The following is a 10814-nucleotide window of genomic DNA, read 5'->3' as shown; positions in this document are numbered from 1 at the left end:
AGGCGTCCACATTGTCGCATCCTGAGACTGACGGATTTACAGGGGTTTTGAACTCTACCTTTGAACAATTCCTAAGGGCGTACATAAATTACTATCAAGACAACTGGGTTGACTTGTTGCCCTTTGCTGAGGTGGCTTACAACAATGCTGTCCATCAGAGCACTGGGCATACCTCTTTTCGTGTGGTTTCTGGTCATGACTTTGTTCCCATCCCTGAGCTGCCACAAACCCCTCCCCAGTCCTGTTCTGCCTCTGACTGGGCTGCTCAGCTGGCTGATTCCTGGCCGATGATTCAGCAGGCTTTGGCTGATGCCCATCTGCTTACAAATTCCAAGCTGATAAACGCCGTTCTCTGCAACATGATTTCAATATTGGGGATCAGGTTTATCTCTCTAACAAATTTATAAAGTCCCCATAGCCCTCGAAAAAGCTTGCTCCCAAATTCATTGGTCCTTTCCGTATTGTTGGCATTGTCAATCCGGTTATTGTTGGATTTGCCTCACAATTTGAAACGTTTGCACCCTGTTTTCCATTGCAGCCTGCTCAAGCCTGTCCACCAATCTTCCCAATGGCATCCCCAACCTCCTCCTCCTGCTCCGATCATGATTGATGGGCAACAACACTTTGAAGTCAAGGAGGTCGTTGATTCTCGCAAGCTTCGGGGCTCCCTCGAGTACCTGATTCGCTGGAAACACTTTCCTCATCCTGAATGGGTGCCTGCTCGCCACGTTAATGCTCCTGATTTAGTTAACCATTTCCACTTAGCTTACCCTTTGAAGCCTGCCGCTTAGACTTTTCTTTCTTTTGGGGGGGCGGTATGTCATGTTCACTGTTTCAATGTGCACTGTACATCATAACCTTTCACATGCCATGGTGCTGATGCGCGTTTATGGTGGGAGGGAGCTGCTGTGAAACATTGTGCCAAGCTCTGTATCTGTGGAATGTGTTTGGGTTATGTGGTCTACTCAAGGACTTTTCCCGCAGACCATCAGGAGCTGTTAGGAGCACCTGGGATTGTGAGCCTGGGAAGATTCTATGGGGGGGAGGGATCTCATTTGTACCGAGGGTTTTTTAGTTTGCATTTGGCACGCTTTTTCCATTCTCAGCTTTCTTTGAGATCCTGCATACTATTCTTTAATAAATCAGATATCTTTATGAACCTGTTCATGAGTCTGATGGTGTTTTAGGATAGGCAATCATTACACAACCCCTACATGAACAGAGCAATGCTCCATGTTTAATTCAGGCGTAGACACCACTTGGTTGATACCCATGGTGACTAGTGAAGGTAAGATATATGTGTGTACACACACACACCTTACCTTACCTTACCTTACCTTACCCAAACAGGAATGTTGATGCTACTGAAAAATGCAGGAGGAGCTGTCCTCACTTCCTTTAGAAAAAGGTTGGCAAGGGAGAAGATAGGGAGTAGAAAAATCTTCTGGTCTTGCTCTTCAGCAGATCCTGTTTACTGGGAACTCAACCTCAGCCCCCTGATCAGCTGAGGATCTGTATCAGCTACATTCCCGCAACTGCTGCCTCTTGGAATTTCCAGGTTCTGCCTTATGTCTAAACTTTTTTTTTTAAGAACTTGCAAGAACTTGGTTTTTTGTTTTTTTTTGGTAAGCCTGCACATTCCTCTGAGGCTTTCTGGCTATTTTTTTCCCTTCCTTCCTTTATAAATTATTTGGGTTGCTGTGCATATTTAATTAATAAATTGGTCCCTGTATTGTGGTGAGGTGGCTGCTCTGGAAGAGATGATTGATTTGTGTCATTTCTACACCACTGACTCCCTGAGGACTTCCAGCGGTTTACAGAAATGTAATACAAAACCATCAAATATAAAACATAAGGGTAATAAAGCTAATTTATATTCACCCATAAAATGAGGATGAATGTGTTACCTGGGCTTTGGATCAGAGGACTAGCAAGATGTTTAGCCTTGAGATAAATATAAGGTTCAGATATGTACCATCTAGCCACCATTTAGGATTCGCTTGAGTTGACTTATTCTAAGCGATCATTGCTTAATTGTGATTGGTTGCCAGCACAACATGCCAAGCCAAAGTAAACCATAATATAGAATAGGGTGTTGGAGGAACCAAAGCTTCATTTAAAGGAGGATAGTTACATTAGTTTGCTGCCATGAATTGGATTCAAGTAACACAATAAGCCATAATGCAGGGGGCTTGGTTTGATCTCATGTGAACTTAAGCAGTTTTGTCAAACATGTATGATTTCATGTAGTCTCTAGACCCAACCACTGTACTTCATTCCATGAACCATAGCTTGAAGTCAGCTGTGAACCCATCCAATATAACTAGAAGGAGTTTTTCCCATCTGTAACCCAGATGAGAGTTTGGTTTATATTCCAGATAGAGGATGCAGATTGATGGTTCATACATCTTCCTGATTCATAATGGGGTTTAGCTTTAGCTTGGCATATGGAAACCTGGCCCTGGTAGTTCACAAGCCATGATTTAAGGGTTGTGTATATTCAATAAACCATGGCTGACATAGGGCTGAGCATGATCACTAAACCCAGTTATAGAGGGTTCCAGATAGTTTCCAGTTCCAGGTGCCTGACTGCAGCCTAGCAACCATTAAGTGCTTTTGGACTATGCCCTCAGTCTGTTCCTGCAGGCTCTGACTTGGGGCACCTGTTCAGGAATGTGTTGCGTCTCCTTGCCCAGGGCCTGATTGATGGATGGAACGCCCCACAGCCTGCCTTGCATGGGAGTTGATAGGCACCAGCAGGTCCCAGTTCTAAGCTGCGTGGGAGCAGTGGATTGCAGCCCGGTGTGTGACGCTTTCATCTGATCCTGCTGGTTAAGCTGTCCCAGCTGCCAAGAATCTTCCATGTGTCCTGGATGGCCATGAATTGCTTCACTCTGTTCCTTTTCACCCTTGGACTTGAATTGGAAAGGGCAGAGACTGAAGTGTTGAAAACCGTCCCAGCTGTGGCAAGACCACCTATGGGGGCTCAACTCATCTGCCCAATGGCTATCTTCACTTCGTTTTCTTTTTAAAAAAGGCCTGCCCAAGGTGTTGGCTTTTCTTTTTAAATTGAAAGTAAACAGAGAAGTTAATAGGGGGCAAAGAACACTAATTCCCAAGTATAATCTTTATGGTGGGTAAAATGGTCGGTCCTGGCTGTTCCAGCCCACAAACTGCTCTGGAATTGGTCTAGACTTGAAGCCCCTTCTCAGCACTCTGACTTTCCAAGGATTTTTCAGGCCCTGCGTACGTTACCTAAGCTTTATTCCATAATACAAATGGTGGGTACGTGCATTTGCATAGCCCGGAGCTTTGTTTGGAAGCTTGCCTACTTGCCCTGGGTGGGAGGTGGGGAGGAAAAAGTTTGCCAAGGTGCTAGAGAGCAGCTGGGAAGACTAGGACTCCCTATTGGTTTGGCTTCAAGGAAAGAGGTATTTTGTGATTGGCCAACTGTGGCAGCTATTTTTGAGAGTAACTATCAGATGTTCTTAGATTGCCTAAAGGCCCAGTGCTTAGAGAGGTCTGATGTACCCTGTTCTGGCCAGACATCTCTCACTTCAAATTCCTCGGTGGAAACAGTGAGGAACTATAGGGTTTTGACAAGACTCTTTAAAACCCTGTGATCTCCTATAGCCAAGTCCTAGTATGCCTAGGAAAGGGAGTGCATTTTGCTCCTCCTGTCTCTAGTGCCCTCCTTGGATTGGTCTCTGCCTTGTCCAACGTCAGCCTATAAGCTTTTGGGGAAGGGAGCTCTCAATCTGCAAAGGGCTGTTGGTAGCCTCGTAGAAGAATGATGTGGCCCAATCACGGAGAAACTATTATCCAGGAGCAGGTATGAGGATGGCTTGAGTGACTAATGGTTATGCCATTGTTTTAATTCTTTTGAATTCCTTCTATTTTAACGTATTCAAATGGGGTCCACCCATGTTTTGACCCAGTCCTCCCCACTTTGGGGATGTAAGCCCATCAGGCATCAAGGCCAAAACTGGCTCTTGACCCAACTGTAGTTGGTCCTCTTGGCTCTAGTCCCTCCCAGCAGACTGAAAGAAGGAATTGAAACCCTGACCCATAAGCTGGTGGACCCAACCAGAGGCAGAGTTGTAACTCTCCATGTTTTCTAGGCCTGAGCAAGGATGCAAACTCCCCCACATGATACCAACCACCCAAATCTCACCCTCCACCCATGTTATCCTGCCTTTTTTCCCTGTAGGATGAGATAGGTGGTTTAGGACAGTTCTGGCTAAGCTGGTTCAGGCAACACAATGGACCACTTGTTAGGGGAGGGAGAGGATGGGAGAGGGCACACGCACACCTGTTAATTTTGTTCTTCCTCTATAGGCTGTCCGCCCTCCCCCCCAAACCCTGCAGAAATCTCAATTCCTGGCAGGCAGATGATCTACATAGTGTAACTCTATAGACATAGTGCCTATAGTAGCAAGAGCAGGAGGAGCTCCTGCAGGTAAGTTCAAAGAAGGTTGAGTAAAGCTGTAGTTATTACAAAAATATAGCACCTATTACCAAAGTAGGTAGCAGCTACTAGCAGTTTCAAGTTCATTTTATTTTTAGATGGCTATTGGCTACTACTGGTAGTAGCAACTAATAATAACAATAGCAGTGTGTAGTATGACAGTCCTGAAGAGGACGGTAGCAGCTACAGTAGTTATCAGTACTAGCTGTACTTAAAACAGGAGTAGATACCGATAACAGTAATAGCAGATTGCATCTGATGGAGTTGCAGTGGCTTCAGTGAAGCAGTTACGTTTTTTTAGGAGAACTGAAAAATTTCCAGCAAATAAGAAACAGTTGAAATTATAGATGTGGACAGGAGAACTTTTCCTGGAGACACAGAAGACTACAAGGAAGTAAAGGGAATTAGAACAAGAAAGGAAAGCTCAGGTCAAAATGGTTTTCATGTCCCTAGGCTAACGCAAATGACGGGGAGAAAGAGGCCAAAGACAGACGTAGGTAGAGTAGCACAACTCCCCTGGAGGCTAGTCTGAGTATGTTTACTCCTGCTTTTTTCTTCTTTACTGATCAACCTGAGATGGGTTCTTTCTTTGAGCATGGATGCAGGAACCAACTTACAAAAGTGTGGAATGTGCTTTCACTCTTGGGTGATCAACAAACCAAAGGTTTTATTCATAAAACACATTTAGCCTACTTACTGAATTAACTCATTTACACTGATCCAGTGGGTTGGATTCACAAATACACATAGTTAAAACTAGCCAAGCAAGTTCAACGTATTGTGCAGTCACAGCTGTTAGGACTTTAAGTGACCAGATTAGATTGGTTCTGGGAAGTCACTCAATTTTTTTTAAAGAGGTGGCTTCTTAAATTGTCACTGAACACCTACATTTCCCCCCCAAAGAGATGAAACAATGAGTTAGGATGGTCTAGTTAGTATTGTATTTGTTTGTGAAAGATACTGAATCCATGCACAGAATATATGGAAACTTGTTCTGTGAATGGACATTGTCTTGTATTTTTATACATTGCAGAAAACAATGGCTTTTAAAATACTTGTTGACTGTGCCATCCATGTATACTGGATGAGTATACATAATGCACAAAGCCATAAATTGTGGTTTACAAACCACAGTAGCTGCAAACAAGGAAACCACATTATAGTTTAATGTATTGTGCAGACTCAATCAAAGCTGATCATACTGGTCTTGAGGACCCAGTACTGTAATCTGATTTGAAGGTTTATGTATTTCATTAAACCAAAATGTAGTTTGCCTGAACTTGTCCTAACTTGTTTCACTGTGGTAGTCATGATTTGTGGCTTTGGTGTGTTGTGGTTTATTCTATTAATCATTAATAGCACACCAAGGCTTAGCATGATGTGAGAATCTGGTAGAACCTGCCGCATCAGTTAGTATCCTCAGGGCAGAGAACTCTAGGCTTCAGCCCTGGAATCCATCTTTATCAGGGACAGTTCTGAACTTAAGCTTCCTGTTTTGGCTCTTCTCAGGTCCTCCTTACACACCTGAAATCTTAGCTTTGCTCAGAAAAATGCCCTAAAGTTAATGCAGTGTAGTTATGTCTCCATGACCTGCGGTTGGAGTTTTCCAGAAGGGTTTGGTTGGCCAAGGTTTGTTGATTCCAAACAGGGTTCAGCCAAGGTTCCTTCTTCCCAGCTTGTGTGGAGATTGAATGGAAACCAGAGCAGGTATCCCATGGAGACTGCTCTGAACTGTCCAGAGCCCACTGTTGTGGCTGGGTTGGGACCTAGGATGAGAGGGATTCTCAACCTTGCTAGTTTTGCTGGCAGAGACCAGCCAACTCAGTGACAGATGCCACAGCCATATTCCCAACACGTCCAGGGTAGTAGAGACATTTGTGACATTCAGAAGAGGAACTGTGCTTCAGTGATGCTGGAAAGAGAACCCAGGGAAGTGGGTGGACAAACCAGGAGAAGGGAACTGCTGATGGCCTCGTTCTGAAGAAGAACCAAAACAAAGAAAAAAGTTCAAATCAACCAGCAGCGCAAAGTAAGACTTGAAAACAGGAAAGGAGAGGGCCCCGTGCATCCCTACACACAAGGGGAACAGGGTGGATGACAGGGTGTGCAAAACAGTCTGCAGAGAATTTGCAGGGAAAAAGACAAAAAAAGGGTTGCTCAGCTGGTGGAAAAAAACAGGCTGCTGTTTTGCCAGTAGCTGCATGACAAGGAAGGAAGCAAGCTGGTGAGCAGCCCACCGTTGATGGTAACCTGTCCGCATGGATAGAGACGTTTTTGTATGATGTTTATCTGAGACTAGTAATTAATAAGCTGCCAAGTGGAAATCTCCCCATCTGTTGTCTGTAGGAACAAAAGAGCAAAGAAAACACAATTGTACCAAGCTGGCTGACATTCCTCGTTTGGTGTGCCAACCCCCTACCTCCGTTCCTCAACTGGGAGGCTGGAATGTCTCTGTCATTACACCAGAAGGAGCTGAGAGCACTTTTTCTGACTTACACATTTTATTCAGTGTCTGATGAGGTGAGCTGGAGCTCCCCAAAGCTCTATCTTTGGATAAAATGTGTGAGTCGGAAAAGGTGCTCCCTAACTTGTGATTTTTGGTCCCCTAGGGCAGTGTTTCTCAACCTTGGCGACTTTAAGATATGTGGACTTCAACTCCCAGAATTCATGCTGGCTGGGGAATTCTGGGAGTTGAAGTCCACACATCTTAAAGTTGCTAAGGTTGGGAAACACTGCCCTAGACTAACGTGTCTCTCCTACGATATCTGTCATAACATAGAGACTAGGACAGCGGTTCCAAACTGAAGCCAAGCTTATTCCTCTTAAATATTGCCGGATTATGATTATGATTATGATTATTGCAGATTTGAAGTTAGGGTCACTTGCAGACTCTACAGACTTGTGCATTTGGCAGTCTAAGAAGGGTTTGGTGGGTGGGCCAAAAAAAAGAACTTGTTCTCAAGAATAGCAAACTACCAGGAAGATCACAATCAGCGCAGTAGGACAACAGACCTTCTCTGCCAGCCACAGGCCCTTTGGGGAGATGGTTAGCCAGCTGTCCATCACAAATCTGTCTCTGTTGTAGCCTTAGGGGTGAATTGTACTAGAGCATTAGAAAGGAGCTGGCACGTTCACTGAAGGCGCTAAATTATAAACTGGGTACTGTGGTCAGTGGTATCCCCAGGAAACCACAGGGAGGCTGAAATAGCACTGATGCATGGTGACATCCCGCAAGCACTGTTACATGCTTGTGTTCTAATGTCTGACCGCCCAGAATTGCTGGGAGTAGGCAGTGTAAAGCATTAATAAACAAACTATGGAAGTTGTGGTTAGCAGGATGATTTCGTCACATATGTTTCATCATTGCCCCTCCTTGTTTCTCCATCCACAGAAGCCCATGACTGGCTTACCATAACATGCTTGGACTCATAAAAAGCAGACCATGTTGTATGAGGAAAGGCTTTCTTTTTGCAAGCTCTGAATTTCCTGCCATTCTGTTGCAGAAGAAGAAAGATCTTGGTGAGTATTTTAAGAATCATAGATTGGAAGGTGTCATGAGTGCCGTTGAGCTAAAGTAATCAGCGCAATGGCACTCATGACAATGACAAGGAAATAGGTGAAGGGGTACAAGTTAAGTAGCCATCAACCCACAACGACTAACGGCTAACAAACAATAGATAAACGGATCACGGAGCCACCCAAGCCATCAGCAGCAATACCACGGGGATCGCCCAGCTGAAAGCAATCAGCAGAAGAATGAAAACCTGAGGATGGGCGATCCTAGAAACCCTCAACCAATGGCAGGGCAACGCATGGGACAAAGGGGGGTGACGTGACCGAGAGCGAGGGGGCGCTGACCGGCGCGGGGTATTTAAACCCCGCACCGGCGCGCTCCTGTCACTCTCAGCTTTTTCTAACAACGTTGTACCTATCCTGAAAAAAACCAGAGCCTGCTTTGCAACCCAGTGTCTGAACGTTATTCAGAGGTAGGCAGCGCATGACATAAAGCTGAGAGTCATAAACTCAGCCTCGCCGAGCCCCACCGGACGACAACGAGCCGCGGGAGGAGTAGACGGCGAGAAGACCAGCAAGATGAGGCCGGAACGGCGCGGGCAAGGAGGGCGAGCCGCGCGGCAAGAGACAGAGGAGGACCGACCGAGGCCAGAGGCACCGCGGACTCCCGGAGCCATGGACGCCCGCCCCACCCGACCCGAGCCTCAGCTCCAACCCCAAGGGGAGATGGCGACGGAGGCAACCCGACCGCGGGAGGGAGCAGCACGACTTCCGAAACCAGCGGAGGACCCCGCGCCCCACATCGCACCCCAGCAACGGGCGTGGAGCGACAGCCCCACGGTGCTCGACACGGAGGAGGACGACGGAGACACCCATCAGACGGAGGAGGAAGCGGACCCGCGGCGGAGGGACGATGAACCCCCCCCCCCGAGGACGCGCCAACGGAACCGGCCCCAGCGGCGGTGCGGGCTGTGGACGAGGAGGCACGAGCTGAACTCGCGGCCATGCGGGCTCAGCTGACGGAACTCCGGACCATGCTCCAGGCGCTTATGCCCCCCGCGCCACCCAATGACGTCCCCGCACAAGCCCACACCCCGAGCGAAGCACCGAACCCACACGAGCCAGCGGAAAGCCAGCAGACGGCACAGGCGGCCGACACCACATCCCGGGAAGCGAGAGGCGGGGCCGCGCAAAACGCCCGGGCCCCAAAGGACTTCCCCATCTTCTTCGATGGGACCCCCTCAAAACTCTCGTTTTTCGTCACCAACGCTAGGGAGTTCATGGGGAGGCACGGACACTCCTATGACTCCGAGGCCGACAAGATCGGCGCCGTGGCAATCAAACTCCAAGACAGGGCGGCGGACTGGTACGTCCAACTGTACGAGTCCAGCTCCCCCGCCCTCGCCACCTTCACTGCTTTCATCAACGAGATGAAAAACTATTTCGAAGACCCCCTAGCCAAAGTACGGGCGAAAAGCGCACTCCAGAGACTTAAACAGGGCGCACGCACGGTCCCTGACTACGCCCTGGAGTTCAAAGCCCTCGCGGGAAAGGTCTGCGACTGGTCTGAGACCACCCTGCTGGAAATCTTCAAAAAGGGGCTCAACCGCGACGTTCTCCAATGGGCCCTCTACCGCGACGACCCAGAAACGTTACACGGGTGGATCCACCTCGCGGGGAAAGCCGAACACGCGCACCGCACCTTCCTTATGACAACCACGGAAGACACAAACTACGTCGGGAAAAAGGTACCCGCACCACACGGGGGGATGGCCGGCCCCATATACCCTAAAAAGAAGTTCAACCGGGAGCCCTGCGGGAGGTGTGGCAAATTAGGGCACAAGACGGCGGACTGCTTCGCCAACCGACCGCCGACCAGCGCGCCCAAGCCCGCCCCGAAAATTAGCCCCAAACCACCCAACCCGGGGCCGCCCCCTCACCGCCGAATGACCGTGGCCACAGCGACACCGGAAGAGGGCTGGGACGCTTACTGGGGAGAAGAGGACAATACCGACCCCGACCAGCCGGCGGGAAATGCTCCCCGCTTGCCCTGAAACGCGTGGCGAGGCAGGCGGCGGGACAGCAACGCGAACCACCTCAACGAAACGACAAAAGCTCCGTAATATTGGCAGCAATTCAACTCTCTGCCGGCAACGGAGCCACCACGGCCGCGGCACTAGTGGACTCGGGGTGCTCAAAAAACCTTATCCACCCCGACCTAGTCGCCAAACTCGAACTCCGCTGCTTCCCCCTCCCCACGCCGCTGGCATTCCACCAGCTGGACGGCTCCACAGCGGGGGGGAAACCAGCCACGCTACAAACCGAGCCGGTCACCCTGCAAATGGGCACTCACACCGAGCGCACATCGTTCGTAGTCACGCCCATCGGACGGCCCATTGCAGTCCTGGGGATGCCATGGCTCGCGAAAAACAACCCGCGGATCAACTGGGCGACCCGCACCTTCACATTCGGCGACGGCGAGTATCGAGCACCAGTACCAGCTGGCAAAAGCAACCCCACGGTAGGACGAGCGGAGGCGACCACACAAGACAACGCCGCTACCACTGCAGACCTACCGGAACAATACGCCGACTTCTCCGAGGTCTTCGGAGAAGCAGAGGCAGACCAACTACCCCCCCACCGCAAGACGGATTGCCGAATCGACCTACTGCCCGACGTCCCCCTACCTAGACCAAAGATCTATTCGATGACCCCGAAGGAGATGGCAACCCTCCGGGAGTTCATCGATAAAAACCTAGACAGGGGATTTATAGAGCCAGCATGCTCACCGGTCGGAGCCCCCGTCCTATTCCGGGAGAAGAAAGACGGGACC

The sequence above is a fragment of the Candoia aspera genome, chromosome 4, assembly GCF_035149785.1.
Source record: "Candoia aspera isolate rCanAsp1 chromosome 4, rCanAsp1.hap2, whole genome shotgun sequence".
NCBI classification, from domain to species: domain Eukaryota; kingdom Metazoa; phylum Chordata; class Lepidosauria; order Squamata; family Boidae; genus Candoia; species Candoia aspera.
The sequence above is the reverse complement of the archived record's forward strand: the minus strand, read 5'-3'. Positions refer to the sequence as shown.